The 20,340-nt window shown below is 40.1% G+C and overlaps 1 long non-coding RNA gene across 1 annotated transcript; it reads left to right on the forward strand.

Moving 5' to 3' along the window:
- Window positions 1-4,556: 4,556 nt before the first annotated feature.
- LOC139792361 (uncharacterized) lies at window positions 4,557-19,838 on the forward strand. The gene is made up of 4 exons (XR_011724229.1): window positions 4,557-4,805; window positions 16,187-16,377; window positions 18,365-18,662; window positions 19,092-19,838. It is a non-coding gene; the product is annotated as an uncharacterized lncRNA (long non-coding RNA).
- The last annotated feature ends 502 nt before the right edge of the window (window positions 19,839-20,340 follow it).

The following is a 20,340-nucleotide window of genomic DNA, read 5'->3' on the forward strand; positions in this document are numbered from 1 at the left end:
GGTTGCTTCCCTCGCTCTCTGCCGCCACCTCCCCCGGCTCAGCGCTCGGCAACAGCCCCGAGTGGAGATATGCCGGCAGCGCCAGTGGGAGAAGCAACCCCGGACACCCCTACTAGGAAACTCTCCGGGGGAGGCAAAGTAAGAGAGCCGGGCTCGCCTCCCTCCTCCGCCCGCCGCTGCCAATCACAGGGGCCGGCCCCGCGCGGAGTAGGCGGCCCCGCCGCCAGCACCCCCCTCCGGCAGCTCGGCGGCGCTCTACCGGAGGGCAGGACCCACGCCCGCCCCGGCGGCGACCGGCCCCTTCCCTCTCTCCGAGGTCAGCGGCGGATTCTGCTGCAAGCTCCCTCCCCGCGCAGACGCCCCGGATAAGGCAAAACAGCCCGCTCTTCGGCTCTCCGCGCTCGGACGCATCCTCCGCTCTCTGTTCCTTTCCCCTCCGTGGTCGGCGCAGCGCTGCCCGCACCGGCCGGAGGGTCCCCAGGCGCCGTGAGCCCTTCCCACCTCTCCCCTCGTACCCCCGCGGCACCCCCGCCACATTGCCCACCGAACGGGCTGCGTCGGCCGCCGGGGCGGGCAGGAAGGTGCGGAGCCCGGGAAGGGGTGGGGGGTGCAGGAGGGGGGGGCGGCCCAACGGTCGTTCCCGCGCTCTGTGAGGTGACCCTTGCGATGGCCGCGCCCTCCGGGCTGGTCCGGAGCTCTGGGCGGGCGGGAGGCAGTGGGTCCGATTAGATCCATTAATTAATAAAATGAGATCCATAAATTAATAAAAACAAGAGGGAGATGGGAGTGCTGGAATTATAAGAGCTTCATGAGCACTGCAACCTGGCAGTTACCGTGTGTCCGTAACAAAGCAAGCACGGCTGGTGTACCCCTAGAGCCCGCACACGTATTTGTTTATGTTTGCTACTAGACAAACACGAGTGACTTCGTGCATGTGGAATAATTCAAAGAGCCGCACGTTTATTTTTACATCTTGACTTGGCTGAGTACTGCAAGAGCTTGGTATTTCGTGATTAGGTTAAATAAAGGGAAATTAAATGCCACAGTCGAGGCACTTGGCCCTTTGAGTCAGACGGGGAGGTACTGCACTGAGAGCACGGGTAAAATTAGGAATTGCAGAAATAGGAGCATGAAGAGTCACACTGAGCAGAGACACCTAAGATGGCCCATGGCATCTGACCTCTCGGCATTTGGCTGACGTGCTTAATGCAGGAGCGACAATCAGATTATGTTCAAATGAAAGCACCATGCTTTCATTTCATTTTCAAGTTCCTCCAGTTGCCTTCTGGAGATCACTGATTTGTGTCTCAACTCTCGGAACCAGAGATTGGACACCTATTGTAGATACATAGAATAAGGCAGCAACAACATCTCCTTTTGGTGGTGCAGCGTCAGGTAGCAGAGGCGCTGGAGACAAGTATGTTTTCAGTCCTGTCCCCCAGCTTCAGGGTCTCACCAGGAGCTGCAGAGCCTTGCCTCCATCCATTGGTGGCCCACAGCCTTGAGCTGTCTCCAAAGCGAAAGCTCTTCCATCTTCTCCTTCAGAACACCGAGGAGCAGCTCACTTCTTCAAAACACTGAAAGCTGTGGTGGGCAATGCCTTCTCCTGTCCATGTTTAGTGCTTAGATCACTTGAAGCATGACATCCTTCATTTCAATCCTCTCTCTTCCTGAAGGGATTCGTATCCCTGTTCCCACTGCCATTAGACAGCTGCCAACTTAAAGACTGCTTCTGGTGAGACCGTATTCCTTGGGAAGCTGTTCTGCACCAAAGAAAGGAAACCAAGAGACACTGGACCAGGAAGAAGACAGATCACATGTGGGAATGGGACAGTGGGTTAGCAGTAATTTGCTCATAGGTGTTATTAAATAATTGTATCTCTAGCAAGGAAATGACTAAACAACTTGGACCAACACTCACCCTTGAAGTGAGAGGTCTGGTAACCGAGACTCAGGAAGCTGCTTCCTTTTGTAGCATGGAAGTGCCATGCCACTCCCATGGAATACATATGCTTCATGTCTATAACATGTAATAATAAATCATTAATCTTTGGTCCATGAGTTGCAGGCAATATTCTGCCTGCAAGTCCTGACAGTGGTATTTGCCACTGTAGGAAAAGGGGTCCATGAAGTATGATCCATTTTGGAAGAAAGTATGAACCTATTTGCAGGATATTACTTACTCAGTATGATTTCTAGTGTGTCAAAGGGAGGTCAGTGCCTGACATTGCTATATCACTCATATACATGGTCCCAATTTTAATCAAATTTTTAACAGTGCTTAAGTTTAAATGAAAACCTAGACATTTGCAGGATTTAGGATGTAATCACAGGGGGACACTGATATCAAATTTTAGATTTGGAATAGACAAAGTTTGTGTTTTTCACTAGCTGGAGATACAGCGATTTAACCATTTGCCCGTACCCAAACATTCCTTGCCTGAACCTCTTGGCTTGCCAGTTAAGTAGGAAAAGGCAGCTTGGAATATTAAAGGAACATTCAGTATTGTATCTGCAGATATGCACGTCACAAACCATCCCTACAGGAGACACTTTGTTGTTAGGATCATCAGTGTTTCTTCTGGAGGATGAGATTTACACTCAACAGGTACAAAATGTTATGAGAATCATTTGTCACAGTGTGTTGCCAGTGAACTGGTGAGGAAGATGTGTGCTTTCTGTCATGTGTCTACTTAAGATGCACATACTAAACCACCAGCTTTAAAGCCTTAAGCAAAAATTGATCATTCCCGTCTCAGAGAAAAAAAAAAGAAGAAAACACCCTCTCTTTTCATCTCTGCTTATCTGTCCAACCTGTATAGAAACAAGATAACACCACTGAAAAAGAAGTAATTTAACTTTAGCCTTGGCAGTTCTGTAATGAATGATATCAAGACCTGCAGACATCACCAGCTTTTTGGCTTTAAAAGTAATGATTTAATACAAAGGAACCAGTAAAACTTCTGAACCTCATCTTAAGAACCCGTGCCCACGAGTCAATATAATAATATCAGTATTATGCTTTTTCTAATTACTGAAATATAATTATGGAATAAAACATGGTATCAGATAATAAACTAGAAAGATTGTGCTAGAAAGGTGTAGCAACTATTACTCCAAAGCTGATATTTTTTTCTGATGACTGTTCACTATTTTTTATTATTGCCCCATGCTGTTTTACTGAATTTCCTTAGAATAGCAAAGTGATTATTCAGATACATTTAAGTTGAAAAATATTTCCATACACAAAACGAAACATTTTTGCTAAACCAAATTCCCACTAATGGCCACCAAGATTGGGCTCCTCTATGGAGACCTTGCTTATCCCAGTGAGCTCAGGTTTCCAAAGTAGTATGTGTGATTTTAACATAAGCAATGTACTTCCTTTGCCACAACTTTTTGAAAATCGTGGGGTGAAGAAATTTTCTCATTATCATTATACAATAGTGGTCTCAGCAGGCTCTATCTGTTTAATTGTTAAATGAAGTAAGGATTATCATGGAATCAAAAGACACCTCTGTGACAATATTTAACTGTGAGAACTTGCTGTCATGTGCACATATTAGCTATTTTCATAAAATCCTATTAAATATCAGAGTTCCACAGCTAAGCTAATATTGCCCACTGAACTTTTCTAATTCAAATAGTGCGGCAATAGGAAGCTGCCAAGAAATAATCTATGTTTAAATCCCCAACCAGTGACTAAATGACCAGTATTTAAATAAACCAAATACCAGATCATTATTAATATCCTAAATATTTTTTATTCCAAACATGCAAAACATTAATTAGCAATTATCTTGTTTAAATATTGTTTTTCTGACATCTCTGCTTGTAATATATTTTTTTCATTGTAAGTATCTCTGCAATTCCAGTGACAGTTCTTTTAATTGCCTGACTTGATTGTTCAGGTCACAGTCTTGCACACATTTGTTTATTGGACTTGTTTATAATTAAGTAAACGTGTTTAAACTGTCCCATTACAGTCAGAATTTAATTCATAATTAATCCAATGCAAAGTTTAGATATAAATAATGTATTATTGTATACAGCGTCTGTAAAGTGCAGGTGTCATATGCATCGAAAAAGAGCAGACGGTACAAGAAAGAGAAAATAAAGAGATGTGCACTGAAGTCAACAAAAATGTAGGTAGGCAAACATAAGCTAAAGCTGACATATTTGTTTACTGAAAAGCATTTGTTAACATTGTGTACTTGAAATTAATAATGTTTATCATTTTTGAAAGTTCATGATCGTGGTATGAGGATTTGTATTTTTTTTTATCCAGCAGATCAATCATTTTTGGCCTATTAATTGCAGCCCAAGGAACCTTTAGTCTCAGTCCTACCTATCACAACTATTAGTTTGGCTACGAGCCTATTACATTTGATGGTTGAGGGTTAACAAGAGTTTAACAGTAAATCAACTCTTCCCCTCCAGATTATTGAATCCAGGAGTGGTTTTCCAAATCAGAATCATTCAAATGTTCTTTTTCTAAACTGTTACTAAAACTATCATGCTGTGGGGCTAGTTCATTTCAAGGTAGTTTTAAATCACATTGCTTTGAAAATGAGGTTCTCTGTATTTTTTTTTAATGGTCAGCATTTTTCAAAACTGAGGAACAGTATTGCCTGCCTTCTTAACAGTGAACTAGATGCTGAAGTGGAAAGCTTAAAGAAAAGACACGAAGGACTTTCTGGAAGTCATTCTTCCTTAAGGCCTCAGTTTACAAACAAGAAATTAAGTCTCTCTTCAAAGTCTTGGCCTAGGCACTGACTTTGAGTAACTCTGCTGGGGATCCTGAGGTAAGTTTGACTGGAAATGTTACCACATTCTAATAGCATGGTGTTTGTTTGCCGCTCTTGGAACGGCTGAAAAGTCAGATCTTTTTTGTTTGGTGCTACTACCACCAGTTGGAAAATCTTATTCTATACCAATAATATTATTTCAGCTTATATTGGGGAAGGTTTCTATGGAGCAAAATTTGTATTTTCGTAGACTAGGAAAGGCAGACACAGTGCATAAGACCTCGATCATGCGCATTTCAACTGAGGCACATATGTTTTACCAGAGAGACTGCGACAACAAACCTGTTCTTGAAGTGTTTCTAATGCATCATTAAAAAGAGCATACAGTGTTTGCCATCTCCCAGCGCTGTACTCTGCCCTCTGAGGAGAAGCTATAGAGTTACAAAATGGGCTGAGAGCCAGAATTCTGCAAAGGATTGGATTTCATTTTGTCCCTCCTTATGTGTGTTAGTAACTATTGGATATATACAGAGGCATTTGACTTCTGGGACATAAGGCATTTCATAAGTCATCTATTTTTGTAATTTGAGGCATCTGACTCTATTATTACAGGAGCATGAAAATAAAATACCCCACAATAAGCTTTATTAATGTCTTCAAATCTAAACTTTTCTTTTGCAATCTAACCAATTTGTTAATACTGATTAAAATTTTTCATTAACTTCTCACATAGGAAAAAAAAAACCAACCAGAAAGCCTTTAGTTTGTAATTTCATGATTATATGTTCTGTGAATTCTCTTCATAGCAGAAGATTAAACATTTTCACCGCTTTGAGGAAAATTACATCTCTTCCATTATAGGAGCCTGAGTAAATAAAATAGGTTTATTTTGGTCAGCCAAGCTCCTTCTAGAATTGTCTTCTTTTTATCATAATACTGTGTCTACACAAGCTTAGTAGGAATTGTAGTGTGTTATGTCTTCACTTTGAAGACATAGTAGGGAAGTTAACACATACACAATTCTGCTGATAAGCAGTTAACTATATGCTGGTGTCAGTTGCTCTTGGTAAAAAGCCTGTGCCACACAACACCAAAGAAAGAGGGAAAGATATGGATAACAGAGGAATTAAGTTCTTTTAATGAAAGACAGTCAACATCCACATTACTCACTTCAGCCTAGTAACTTTTCTGAATTACAAGAAATCATGGTGTTCTTAGTATTTGCCCACGAAAGAGGTGGAGGGAGGAGAGGAGCTGATTGAACTCCTCGTATCACAAGACACAAATACCTTTGAAAAATCACACAGCATCATCTGAAACAGTTTCTAAAAAGGTTACTAACATGCTGAGCATGATTTTTCATGCTGTTTGGCATGGGAAAGGGTAGAGTGCATCACAAAAGCCAATGAGATTTCATGCTGTAGTACAATTTGTACTGCAGTTCCTTATTCCCATTAGTTTCTTCTGTATTGGTCACACATGTGAAATTAATATTTGCTCTTGTCCATAAGGATGTAGCCTGGGGTATGTGGCAGTAAGCAGCACAGGTCTTAACAGAAGTCAATTTGACCATTTAACTTGTTACCTAATGTTTCAGCTTCTGAAGCATAAGTCAACAGTCATATTTGTTTTCTCTATTTTTAGCTTTTAAAATGCTAATAAGTTTAAGTATTTATAGATGCTTTCACATGCATATTCAAAAATTCTTTACTAGAAATAGCTTTATGGTTGAAACATCTGGTCAGAAGACTTTTACTAAGCATCTACTGTACCATTACCACAAGCTGATAGGAGTGCAGTGGACAGAAAATACTCTTCTTAATTTCCCTGCAACATTTATATTTTTCATAAAGCATCCATGAAAACCAGGGTCCTGACTGTTAATGTAGCTCTTCCTGTATTCTCTGAGTTTTCAGTTAAATGTACATATATAAAACCTCACCATTAATACAAAGCAACTTTTATTTTCTGAGTAAACAGCAGCTGAAATAAAGGAAAGCACCGCTTTTACTCTGCCAAAAAAATTCCACATTTCCGCTCTTTGCTATGGCCACACACTTATGGAAGAGGAGTTGCCAGGAGGGGGAATCTCTAGTGGGACAGTGGTAAAACTTGAAGAATTTCTAGCTCTCTACCCTTTTAGCCTGCATGCATCGGAATACTAGGAAAATAAAGTTGTTCCAGATAGCACTCCTCTAACTCCTTTTCGTACAGAAAAATCCCTTCCATCCTTCATTCTCCAATTCAGCTCCTCCTTTCTATTAGGGACCTATACATTTCACTTTTATTGAACTCATTATACAAATTGCTTCTTTCTTCTCTACCTAATATAAAAATCTACAAGTTTGATCCTCTGAGCATTCCGAAGTCACTACCCAAGGGCAGAGGGAAGAAACCCCAGAAAACTTGGGAAAATACAGGGGAAGAGGATGAAAGAAGAAAATTAATGAAAATGGACAGTAAAGGACAAGAGAACATAGTGGTATAAACTATTTACATTTGCTTATAATAAGTATCAGGATTACTTTCATCCTATTCCATAGCACTAATGTAGTGACAGGTAAAAAGCAAAGAGGGAACTGTGAGGTAAAGGGTAAGTCAAAACTGGAGAGGAAGATAAAGCCAAGGAATTGGTCAATGAAAATGGTAGGAGAAAAGAATGGAACTGTTAGCTGCTGGAACAGGAAAACAGAGTTGAAGACAGAAGAGGACAGAAGGAAACAAAAAACAGTTGACAAGGTGAAAAATATATATATTATTGGAAAGAACATCTTGAGATACAGTATTATGATAAAATTGTAAGAACTTACTTAGCTCTCAATGGTTATGACTGCATAGGAGAAGAATAAAACTAGACAAATCTCATGAAATTATTATGAATGTAAGAGCTCCTTACCTTCAGGTACAATGAGGCAGTACCAGACACAGGCCAAAGAAAGGATTTTCTCTTTCAGGCCACATCGCCAACACTGACGTGTTCCGTCTGCATTTTGTCCAGCAGAAGCAGCTTAGGCCTAAGTGCGTGGGTTTTGACCATTCAAAATTAGTCATGTCAGGACTTAATAAAGTCACTTTCTGGGGAAAGAGAATGTTGGGGGCTTAATTCATTTCAAATTCTCCTTTTTTCCCCACTCAGTTCCTAAATTCTTCCTAAAGAAGAAGCAGAATATGAATTTGCATATCTATGAAGAATAAGATCAGATTACTTAATTCAATCATTTTTTAAATTAATGTCATTTGTATCTGCACTACAGAAAAGACTAAAATCCCCAGTCAAGATCAAGGCTCTCTGCCACTTCCACTGTATAAATATATGGCATCATCCAGCTCACAGCTGGTACAAAGCCAGCTTGGAACACAAACAGTGTGACCTTGCATCTGTTCACAAAAGAACACATAGGCACTCCTTGGGTAATTTAGGAAATGCCTGTTGAAAGTGGATCCAGGACCTCCACCATTCCTAACCCTCTTTCTAAGCACTTGTTCCTTCTTCTCTGGAAAAATGTCTTCTGGTGTGTTTGTGTGTAGCTACAAGGAATTTAGGACAAAGAGCGGTGAAGAACAATGTGTGCCCAAAGGATCTTCCAACCAGTCTGCATCTTTGTATTTTCATTTGTTTTAATTATTTTAAGGCACTTTATACACCTCAGTCTTACTTAAAGTCTCAGGTACAAGCCAGTATAATTATGCGAGCCATTTTACATAAATTATTCTGTACAGGTGCATAGGGTGATTGTGTCAATGAAAGGAAAATTATCTTGATTAATCTTCATTAAGTGCAGCATTTTAACATAAGATAGGCAATGAAATTCAGGGACTGATTTACTTAATTTGGTATCTTTTAAAGCATGGCAAAGGCTCTCGGGGCATTTAGAAATGCAGGTGTGTTTATCCCAGCTATTTAGAACTCAGTTCAGGTCTTTTTCTGACCAATTATCTCAGAACTTTCTGCTGACTTCAGTCATTGCTTCTGACTGAGGAGCTATCACTTAAAATGTTTAAATATTGTTCAGCTGGAAAAAAAAACCCACACCACTTATTTAGCTTTTTTTTTTTTTTTCCAGTCTAGCTTGTTGAATTGTTAATAATGCTTTGTTTCATATTGTTTATTAGCATGGTCTCTGGATTATGATTATGCACAAACACATGCACAACTATTTTCTTTGTTTCCACACTGTGTGGTGAATATCCTTTGATTTTCCCAACAAAATACAAAGCTGTCCTCTGGAAAGAAAAAAATTAAATTACATGAAGCAGATGAAATACCTATTTCCAGCAAGAAAAACTATGTGGAAGGACCAAATCAAGCTAAAGAACAATATACAGCACTGTTCCCCAATACCAAGCATAGGAAACACCTCACAAATACAGGCTGGAAGTGTAAACAGGAGCTGCCCAGAGAAAAAAGCCTAACTGGCCAGAAATACAGTAGGTTCCATCAATGGCAACTTTATTTGAATTCTCAGATTTTGCAATGCACTTAGTATTTTAATATGTGAATGACTTACAAATCCAGCAGGAATCCAAACCATATTCAGGCAAAAAATGCTTACCCTAAAGGCATTAAGGTAATTTGAAGTAGTTTTCCTGAAACTGTCTGGTACATTTTTCAATTTCAACAGCAATAGTGTGTATTATACAAACTGCATAGTAATTCTTTCTGCTCTTTGTAGTTAAAGACTGACCTTTCTGTTCACTAGCACAAATTTCTCTGATATATCTGCCAGGCAAAGCAAAGCTTCCATCTTAATATTACACTTTAACACAACTGTTTGAACATTACCAGTCCACCAAGGATTAAAACATACTATTCTACATAAGGAGCTGCTTTTCTTTCAAATGCAGACTATAATCAGCTACAGCCTCCTTTCTGCCTTACCTTAGCCAAAAGGAGTAATACTGGGAAAATTGATGTATTGATTCCTTGGTTGTCTGAATGGAAAAAAGATGGGAAGAGAACATTTATTCCCAGAGATGCAACAACTCCTGGGCAGCAACTTCACATTACGTATTTTACAACCTGCAAGCTATGAGTTAATTAAAATTTACCTCTTTCGTTCTGTAACCCAGTGCATTCTTTATCATGTTGTCAAATAAAAAGAATTGCATAGAGGATTTTTTTTTCTTGCCAAAAAGACAGAAGATGGGAAATTCAACACATAAACTGAAGACAATCTCTAGCTAGATGCATGAGCATGAAGTTAGGTTGGCTCCAGCAGCTGGGGGTGACCTGCAAGAATGCAGCTACATGAGATACCCTGAAGGGCATTGTTTGATTCATAGTGACATGTGTGGGCTCACCTTTATGCACTTAGATCAATAGAAAGAGAGAATTGCTTGTATTTAGATTTTTTAATTTGGCCAAAAGCAGTCAGTTACACTGAACCTTTGAGGACTGCAGTTCATGGAGTAGGGACCTTTCAGAGGGCTACAGATCAAGAATGTAAGGGTGTATTGCATCCTTCAGGCAAGACGATTTTGCAGCTATATTCATTTTATTTTACATCCTCCCTCTCCCTTGAAATCAGTGCCAAAGAATCCCATAATTCTCAGCTCTAACAAGATAATAATGCTCTCAGTGAAAGTCTCTCTACTCTCCAGGCCTATCCCATGTTTCCCATACGTAGTGATGTTTCCTTTCCATTCCCTAGCATTGCTGCCTTTATAAAATAATAGTCCTCTCTGCACTAATGCCAATCATTAATGAGAAACTACTTTCCTTAAATAAATGAACAACTCTGTTATAATTTGATAATGCCCTTTTTTATTTTGCTTCACCTTTACAGGGCTCTACAGACTATAGCCATTTGCAACAGGTCTTTTTAGGGCTTTGTTTTACAAAAGACAAAATGTTCTGGCCCTAATCCAGAAAAGCACTTAGATACATGTTGACATTTAAGTAGATGAGTGGCCTTAGTGAGGTCAATTGGACTACTTATTTCTGTAAAGCTAAACCTGTCCTGAAATACTTTGTCTGATGGACACAGACTATTCAGCACTTTGAATGATTGAACCCTTCAGGAGATCATGTGCAATTATTATTATTATTATTATTATTATTGCACAAATGCTTTATGCAATAGTATTTGCCTTCCAAATAATTTGAAATATTCAAGTTTATACTCACCAAACAATTACTGTATCAAATTTCAGTCCAATTCCATGAAAAAAATATATGTGATTACTTTCAATAAGTATGAGGTAATTTTTTTTGTGTATTTCTGCAGCGTTGGGTTTGTTGTGTGACCTCAGACCTTCCCCACTGAGCACAGCTCAGTCTCTGTCACCCCTGCGTTGCTCTCTGCCAAACACTTGCAGCAATGCTGGTTCCTACATCTTTGTGAGGGAGCTGGTTTTAAAACAAGGCAAGTGACCAGACCCCAGTGGAAAAAAACTTCAAGAGACCCTCAGCACTATGTCACCTGTCTAATTATATGACAGTATTGCAGTGTGGCAGCTGAAATCCAGCAAGTTGATTATTCAATGTGAGACATAGCTCAGACTTCGCTTTTTTTTCTTCCTCTGCAGTAACTGAATGGCTGGGAGCCCTCATTACTGATGTATTTTTCCTGTGTAGCATCATTAACAGAAATTTACAAAGAAATTTACAAAGAAGGGGGTTTGTGGTCACTTGCAAGTTCTTTCTTGGAGGTACCAAGCACAGAAGGCAAAGAGGATACACCTTTTATGTGGCCTGATAGGAAAGTCCAGCCATGTCTGGCACTTACAGACCTCTCAGCACGGATTGTTTCTGCTGTGACATCCTGTGCATGAGGCTTTAAGGGCTCAGTGAATCACTGTACAGGCAGGCATTAATTTGTTATCAAGTGACACGATCGTGGAGTCAGAATAACGGTGCTCATTTTTCAGCTCCCTTCTGACTTTCATCAAATAACTCAGATTCGTGATGTTAGGAAAATTCCAAGGCTTTCTCTTAAAGTAAAATTCCCTTTCTGTCCTGATATTTATACATTGCCTATGTAAGTAAAGAGGAAATACTAATGAGTGAGATCCTACTTAAGAATTTTCCAGTGTTTCTGTACTTTTTTTTTTTTTTTGTTTTAAACTCAGGTTGTTCTAGAAGAGGAAAAGCAAAAAGCAAATGCACTTGATTTGAAAGGCATCATCTTTTTCATGCATTCTTCATCCTGCACGTGGGCTGTCTGCCACTGCCTCAATGCCACAGAAGGTTATTGAGGAGGAGTTGATCTCTGACCTTAATTTTACCAGTACAAAATAATCAATGGAGTGATCAGCATCTCTCCTTCTTCACAGCATACCAATGCTCAGCATGAAGGAAAGTATCACCCCACAGGTAAAACCAACAAGCTTTACAGCATTTCTGAGCTTAACTAGCTATGAGGGGGGAAAAAAAGTTGCAGTCAGTTCCATTCAAATTAACACCTTGACATTCAAATGAAACCTCACGTTGCGCTTTTCACTTCTCAAAACAATGTTGTACATCTTGCAGCAATAAACTGCCTCCCAGCCCTTCAGCACTTCCTGCTCCCTCTGCAGCAAGAAAGTACACAAAAAAAAAAGATCATCTGCCTCTGACACTGGTCAGAAGCAGGAAGTCAGGGAGACACACTTGAGAACAACACGTTAGCCCAGCCTGCTAACATCCTCACCAGAATTTTGTATAAGCTTGGCCAAAGGGTAAGCTGGTTCCTGTGAAGTCATCTCTTCTGCCTTAACTTTAAGCTTGCTGTAAAACAGGAAGCTACAGACAGAATGAACTCCAGCTAAAATATTTTCTGGTTTTCTGTTGTGTTTGTTTGACTCAGCAAATTTATTTTCTGTTAACTGTTTTTATTACAATACCTAGCATTTCAGTAATACAGGAAATGCAAGAGCATTTTGGCTTTGAATACATTCTTGATCCTCCAGCGTTGTTGAGAATATTCAGTTCAAAAGACTGTTACAACACCATCAGTGCACTGTTCTAAGGAGAACACACCTTCAGAAAGTATTCAAGAGTGTACACTGAGAAAAAGGAACATTCCTCTTTCCAAAGTATGTAAATTTTAAGCATGACTTGAAAAAAATAAGCCTGGTCATTAAATTCTAACACAAGAAAATAAGCCATTGGCTTTTCTTATGGGAAAAAACTCACAAAACCCTATGAAAACACTGCTTCAAACTCTTCTTCAAAACTACCTGGAACAAATACCAGTTTTATAAGTCTTCTGCTCAAGTGTGTGCTGTTAAGCTTTCTCTTTCTCTTTTTCTCTCAGTGATTCTAAAGTGCCTCCCTCTCACTGGTTACCAGGCAACAGAACAATATTGCTCTGCATGCACATCCAGCAATAACTGACATTATACTGTATTTTTGCAGTTTCTCTAAGAAAATAAAGATGTCCTGAAATACTGCCTTGTGTGATAAATAGCTACTGCCCAGAAGACATTTAAATGCTTGAAATTCTGATTTCTTTCTTCATAGAAATGCAGAGATTGGGAAAAAACCTCTTCTCTAATAGAGGAACTCCCATCCAAAGAGAATTTATAACACTAAAATAGACCACACTGCAGAAGAAAGCTGCTTCAGTCGTTATTTCAGACAATTAGGTTCAGCCTTTTAGGTTCTAGGGCCACTTGCAGAAGCCTTTATCTTACAATCAAGGCAAAACTAATGAAGCAGCTACAGACATCAAGTTAAAGTACTTTTCAGGGTCCTAAATGCTATCTGTATGATGAAGCTCTTTTTTTTCTTTTCCTGCTTTGTTTGCTGGCTTGATGTTAATAAAAGAGTCAAGAAACTTCAGCAGTTTGCCAAAGAATCTTTGCTTTTATTACCAGTTATTAAAGATGGGCCCAGATCCAATCTAACCACATCCCTCCTCTTAACCCAAATCACCACTGAGAGGGAAGGATGTTTTGCAGCCTTTCATCTGGAATCATTGAAGAAAGGCACCATGCTAGATCTTGACCAAAGTCATGATAGGTCCTTTTCTGGAGTTGTGATTCAGTTTCAGATTTTACATTATAGGTCAAATTCACCTTTATGTATAACTAAGGTAAGAAATTGAAGGCTTTTGCAGTTTTATCACTGCCAAAACAAAACCTAAATCTTTAATTACAAATATCCCATGTAAATCGCACCAAAATATGCAATATACTGAATTCTTAATCCCTAGTTCTTAAATAATAAAAAGATACATAGCAGTATAATTATATAGGCCTCACTGGTATATTAGAGAAATTTATCTTAAAATAATGTCATTCTTAGACTACTCAGCAGCCCATTTTTTTATTCAGCAGTGATCAAGTTGCATCATTTTATAAGACATTTTAAATTTAAATTATAAGGTTAGCTTTCTTCTTTTTTTTTTTTTTTCTTTTTGCTCCTGTTAGATATTTTTGATGTAAAACTGGAAGTGATTAATGTTTTTAGCCTAGATAAAAAGCAGTTCCCAGAATGATTTGAATCATGACCTTCAGGACAGACAGTGCATCAGGATATATATGACACCTGAAAAAAAATTGTTCCATTCCCTACTGCTGTTGATGTAGAACTACTGGCTAGATAATAGCTGAAAGATTTGTGGTTCACTTTCCTAGACCTGGGAAGCACAATGTAGCATAATGATGCATTCTCAGCTTGTCTAGATAACACAAATAGCATCGCTCAATGCATACAGTTGACACTTTATTTACTCCAAAACTCAGCACAGATGAGCATTCAGCTTGTACAATAAACACCTCAGTTCTGTTTCCAGCTCTTGCAGGAGGAACCAAATGCCAGCACTGGACTAACTTATTTACAGAATAGCTGGAGTGTTAGTTGGCTGTTGCCTGTAGTGGGAATATCATGCCTGGGTTAAAACAAAGACTCCAGTCTGCACTGGAATATAAATAGCAATCACAACAACTAACACCTTAAGGCATGACCTGGCTTGTAGTTTACTGCCATTTCTTGCACGCCAGTCTTTGCCCCTGTACAGTTCCTTTCCACTAAACAAAAAATATCCTCAGCTTATTTTAAAATTCATAAAACCCAGCACACTCAAGAATACTCACCAGACCTTATATAGAATCCCCAAGTGGTAGGCAATAACGTAGTTTCTCTGCAGAAGAAAGCAAACAATTAAATCAGATGGGATGAGAGTGAGTGAAAAGATGACGTGTATAGAAATGGGCTGGATCCCTTATGTATTTATTCTAACAATTGACTTTACTCATTGAAGTAGAATTTTTTTGAGAAAAAAGTTCAAGTCAGGCAGCAGAAGGCAGATGGTGGCATCTGGACTCCCCCAAAGCCAACTTCACTTTTTATCATATCCGAGTTATAAAATTTGAGTAGTCTTATTAAATAACAGGGGAGGGAAAAATAATCACTTAAAAATTAATATCTACTTTTTATACATTGCCAATTATGAGAAATATATTTGCACATTGAGCCCCTTTCCACAAATACAGACACACAACACACAATCCAATTACTTTAAGCTAAGCTAAATGAAAAAATAGATTGTGCTATTGCCTAAAAACTAATCAATGGCCACTGCAAGGATCAATAGTCTAAAAAGTATTGACTGCTCATGTCACAACCTGTACTTTCCATTCCACACTAAATACAACTGTAGGTCAGTATTTGCCAGATGTCCATTTGGCAACAAAAAAATCCTGGCTACGGCCTCTGTCCTGAAACATGCAAGAATGGTCTTTGCATTTAATTTGAACTTTCCCTGGTGTGCTGTATTATTCCACTAGCTGCATCTCCCAGAAGTCTCATTACCTTCCTTTTCTAAGATAGCAAGGGAGGTATTTTCTGTGGGTTTTGTTAGTCTGCCCCATGTTGTATGAATCAGACTTCACTACAAATACCTGAAAGGAGGCTGTAGTGAGGCAGGTGTTGGCCTCTTTTCCCTAATGACTAGAGATAGAACAAGAGGAAATAGATTCAAGTTGTGCAAGGGGAGCTTCAGATTGGATATTAGGAAAAATTTCTTTACCAAAAGAGTGGTGAAACATTGGAACAGGTTGCCCAAGGAGGTGGTGGAGTTGTCATCCCTGGGAGTGTTCAAAAAATGGGTAGATGTGGCTCTTCAAGAGATGTTTTGGTGGTTACAGTGATGTAGGGCTGATGGTTAGACTTGATGATCTTAAAGGTCCTTTCCAACCTTGCTGGTTCTGTGATTATGACAGTAGAGACGGGTTCATTCAGAAGAGGATGAGAGGAAGGTGCCTGACCTAGTAACAAGGAGTAGTTCCTTATCTTTAGAGAGAGTTGACTATCAAGACCCACACCTTGGCCAAGCAAGCACACTAATCTTGCACACCTATATCATTGATGGATTTCCTTCTAGAAAACAAAAGGCTGAATGATACAAAATCTCCTCAGCTGTTTAAATGCCACTGCTACTCCCCAAAACACATCTGAGGAGCTTAATTTTTTGAATTCTGAAATGTCCCCGTTCCTCTACTGCAGGTGTCAGAGGCACTGGTGCAGCCCCAGCCCTCGAAGCTGCAGCAGTGCCCGTGGTCCCAGCGGTGTGGCAGAGGGGGAGCAGCACTTCCAACAGGATTTGTCTTCTCCGAGCCCTTCAGTGAGAACTGAGAAAGCACTGTGCATCCGAAGGCGGAGCTCGCTCTTGTGTTGTCAGAGAAGGAGAGAAGGTTTAAATAGGTAATTTTTAGAGGCTGTCAAAACTGAAAAGTGTAAACATTGTTAACATTTCTTTAAAATTCTGGCAGGGAATGAAAGCCGCCTGGAGCTGTGCCATCCTACAGTGAGCTGCAAAAACGTTTAGCAAACCATATGCTGCCCTAAAAGGCAGGTCCTAGACAGATCCTCCCTGCTAAGGTTTGAGAGCAGCAACAAGCAAGCCCCGGAGCAACTGCTGCCGTTGCCCCATCCAGCATCACTGCACTTCCCCTTTCTGCAATAGGGTTTGCTAGATGGGCTGCCCCAGTAGCTCCTAGAGATACAGGCCAGTGCTTTTTCTCACACTGGAAAGCTTGGCAGTGTCTCTTTTCAAGTGTAAAGGGTTTCTCTTTCCATTTACAGTCATGCAGTAAGGATGCAAATATCCTTCTGAATTCCTTGTGGTTTGTTAAATAATCCAAATTTCCTTTGCATTTGATTTTGCATAACGCAATTCTGTAGAGAATAGTTCCACTTTGTTGATATAATTCTGCAATAACTTTGTGGGCATCTTTAGCTCTACATCAGTAAGAAATGAGTGTATGCAATTTCAGAGTCAAACATTAAGATTTTTTGGGGGTTTTTTGTGCCTTAGAAAAAACACTGGTTTAATAACTGCAATCTAGGTGTTTTTAATGTGCTGTCAATGACTGCTGTTCAACATGACTTCAAATATTAACATGTCAATTGCTTACATTTTACTCTCTTGTCTGAGCAGCCTGGGGGTATTTGACAGCACACTAGTGTAACTGAAGCAGAATTTGGCCCAGTGATGCAAGATGCCATTAGCATTTCAAAACAGGCAACATTTTGCAACAATGACAAATACCCTCACATAAATTACATATATTTGCACAGAATTCTGTCTGGTAGCACAGAAGACTCATTTTTTCCCTAAATTCCAAATGGCTAAATCTGGATCCCTTAAACTCAGCCAGAGGTTCCCATATGCCTACCATCTCAACATTAATTAATTGTACACTTCTCAACCCTGTATCTTCTCAGTCTTATAAATTATTCTGGCTCTTTCAGCCTGACATTAATTACGATGGCTCACAATTCACACTGACACACTTTATGTTGGACTCAAGCTGCCTCTCATGGTGATAGCTCCAGAGATACATACCAATACTTCTACAGTTGATAGTGGTCTCTGCCAGCTTTAGGACCTGTAGCCTGTAATATAATTATCATCAGCTTCATCATCCTAGCTTGTCTACTGTCCATCTCTGCTCCTTCTGGTCCAGGGAGAAAACCTCAGGTATTGTTAACTCCTGCCAATAGCCTAGAACACCAGGAGAGGAGAAACAGGGTATTCAGGGGCACAGAGAAAGCTTAAAAACATTGAGAGACTTTTTTTTTTTTTTTCTTTTGTAGAGTCATATCTTTTCCTAGTGGACTGACAGAGGAGCTGGCTTAAAGAATCCAGTCACACCAATAGCTTGGCAATTTTTCAGCCACTGGTTATAATTTAGATTTCTATATTTGGGGAAAACGTGAAAATCCCAGTAATGACTGATTTAGACATACCAGGCAGGGTTGCCTAGTTGAGCAAAAGAGCAACAGCATGGTCAAATCCTGTGGGGATTTTCCATCCTGACAGCTCTGCAGCATCTGTATTTTCGTGGCTTCATCAGAGGGTCCGGGAGCACACAGCTGCCAGCTGGAGGCTGGCAGAGCCTGCGGGGAGGATGCTGCTGGCAAACGCCCTGGGGGCCCTTCTGCTTTCCCCAGAGCTTTCTTCCCAGCTGTGGGCTCCTGGTGCTGAGCAGAGGAGCCAGAGCCCTGGAGGCAAACAGCGAGAAGACAAGAGAGAGGTCTTAAAAAGGCTGCAGCAGCAGGAGGGCTGCAGATGCAGAAAATGATGTGATAAAAGAAGGGGGGTGGGGGGGGTGGGACAGCAAACAAAACCCTCTTCTTTCTAGCTAAGTACTGTGTTCTTCCTCCCTTCCCTCAACCCCATTTTTAGGATTTTTAGGAAGAAGCAGACTCCTGCCCCTCTCTCACGACCTCCATCTTCAGGGTGAGCACACTCCCAGGAGCCGACACCGCTTCTGGAGCTCTGGCTGTGCATTTCAGGCATGGCCACATTAAACCTGTCCCATCCACAGCCAGACCACCCCAAGGAGAGCAAGGTCAATATTGCTGACTCAGGAGCTGCTTCCATCCCCTGCAGCTGCAGGGAGAGGTTTAGCCTGGATGTCTTACATCGGTTATGGAGCCTGGCAGCATCCACTGCCACGCTGTACTGAGAAGCAGGAATGGAGGTAAAGGAATGGAGCAAGGCACTCTGTGTCAGAGTTGTGTTTCCCCAAATGTTGCAGCTCCTGGGCTCTCTGTGACGGGAAAAGAAGCGGAGAAAAAGGAACATCAGAGCAGATGGAGAAGGAATCCAGGCTTGGGGATAACACCAGCATTCAAGGGAAGGGTTATTACAAATCAGAGAGCAACATCAGGGCTTAACAGAAGGCAATAGGAAGGGGCTGTGTCCATGAGGGAGGAAACCTGCTGAGAATTTGTATTGCCATATGAGAGACATCTAGTATGATCTTTATGAACTTAATATGACAGATCTTTCCCCTACTCCAATGGGGTATTTGCCCTCTCTGCATCATAATCAGATGCCTAAACTCCAGTAGTGTGTCCCAAACCTTTTTTAAAATAGCCTATTTAGACTCTTTTTTATTTTATTACAGAACCATGAAAATTTCCAGATGTGTTTTTTGGAACTACACTGCCAAAAATCTGAGCTGTCATAGTCACCTAACACAGTCACTCTGGACAGCTGTATTTCAAGGGAAAATACCAGCATCCCAATGCAAACAACAATGGCTTGGAGAAGCCTGAGCAAGCCAGCAAGAACATGATGCAGAATGCTGTAGAAACCATCAACAGGTTTTACTAACTAATTAGCTACTAAGAATTAGCAGAACTACTACAAAGAATTGGCAGTAGTTTTAGTTAAAATGTGTAAGCATTTACTGTGTTTTGCCCCCTGGTGACATTAACATGATGTTGTATTACAGTTATATATGAATAACAGCTTTTTCAATGAGCAATGAAAACCAGTATTTTCCTAGTGAACTTTTGAACCTCTATTATTTAAAAACATATTAACATTGCTGGTAAAGGAAGAGAGATGAGTTTATGACTGACAGATTCTTGCTTTGTGAGACATTCTGAGGACAAAACAGTCATGAGAAACGCTATCTACCCCCTAACTCCCCAAGCAATTTGTGCTTTAAAGCTAACCAGGAAACAAACCCAGCCAGTATTCAAACAGATGCCAAGAACAAATATAATCAGTTAAAGCAAATATGTTAATAATGCTTTAATCCCCAATAGATGTAATTGATACATAAACAAACCAACAAATGTATTCCTGGAGATGTCACCATAAAAGACAGGAAAGAATTGAGCCATTAAAATCTACCCTAATAATAGTCAAGTAACATCTTGTGCTTCTGTAACTTGATAAGTTATTTTGTCTGTCTATGAATCAACGAAATTACTGTCACTAGTGAGTTTGGATTTGAATAAGAAGACCAAGATAGAAGCCACAATATTCCTTTTATTTTGGTTGAGATAGAAAACACTCCTGCAGCTGGCAAATGGATCTGTAACAACAACAAAGTCAGGGTGAATCTTCCCTCTGAGTATAGTGAGTACTGGCCCAAGCCTTATGTATATCAGGACTTGCAAAGCAACTGTGAGATGGCAACATCACTACACAGCCTGGATGCTGGAGAATGTCTGATATCACCTAATATAATACAACCTAGTAATTTATAAGAGAATGATACATTCAGCACAGTTTTCCCATTTGTAATGGGAGTAATGAAAATTTTTCAATACTTTATCGGAAAAGTTATTTCAAATCTCCTAGTGAAAAGCACTTCTTTAAGAGGTAAGTACTAAAATCAATGTCTCATCCTTGTTACTGTC

Source organism: Heliangelus exortis, chromosome 2, assembly GCF_036169615.1.
Source record: "Heliangelus exortis chromosome 2, bHelExo1.hap1, whole genome shotgun sequence".
NCBI classification, from domain to species: domain Eukaryota; kingdom Metazoa; phylum Chordata; class Aves; order Apodiformes; family Trochilidae; genus Heliangelus; species Heliangelus exortis.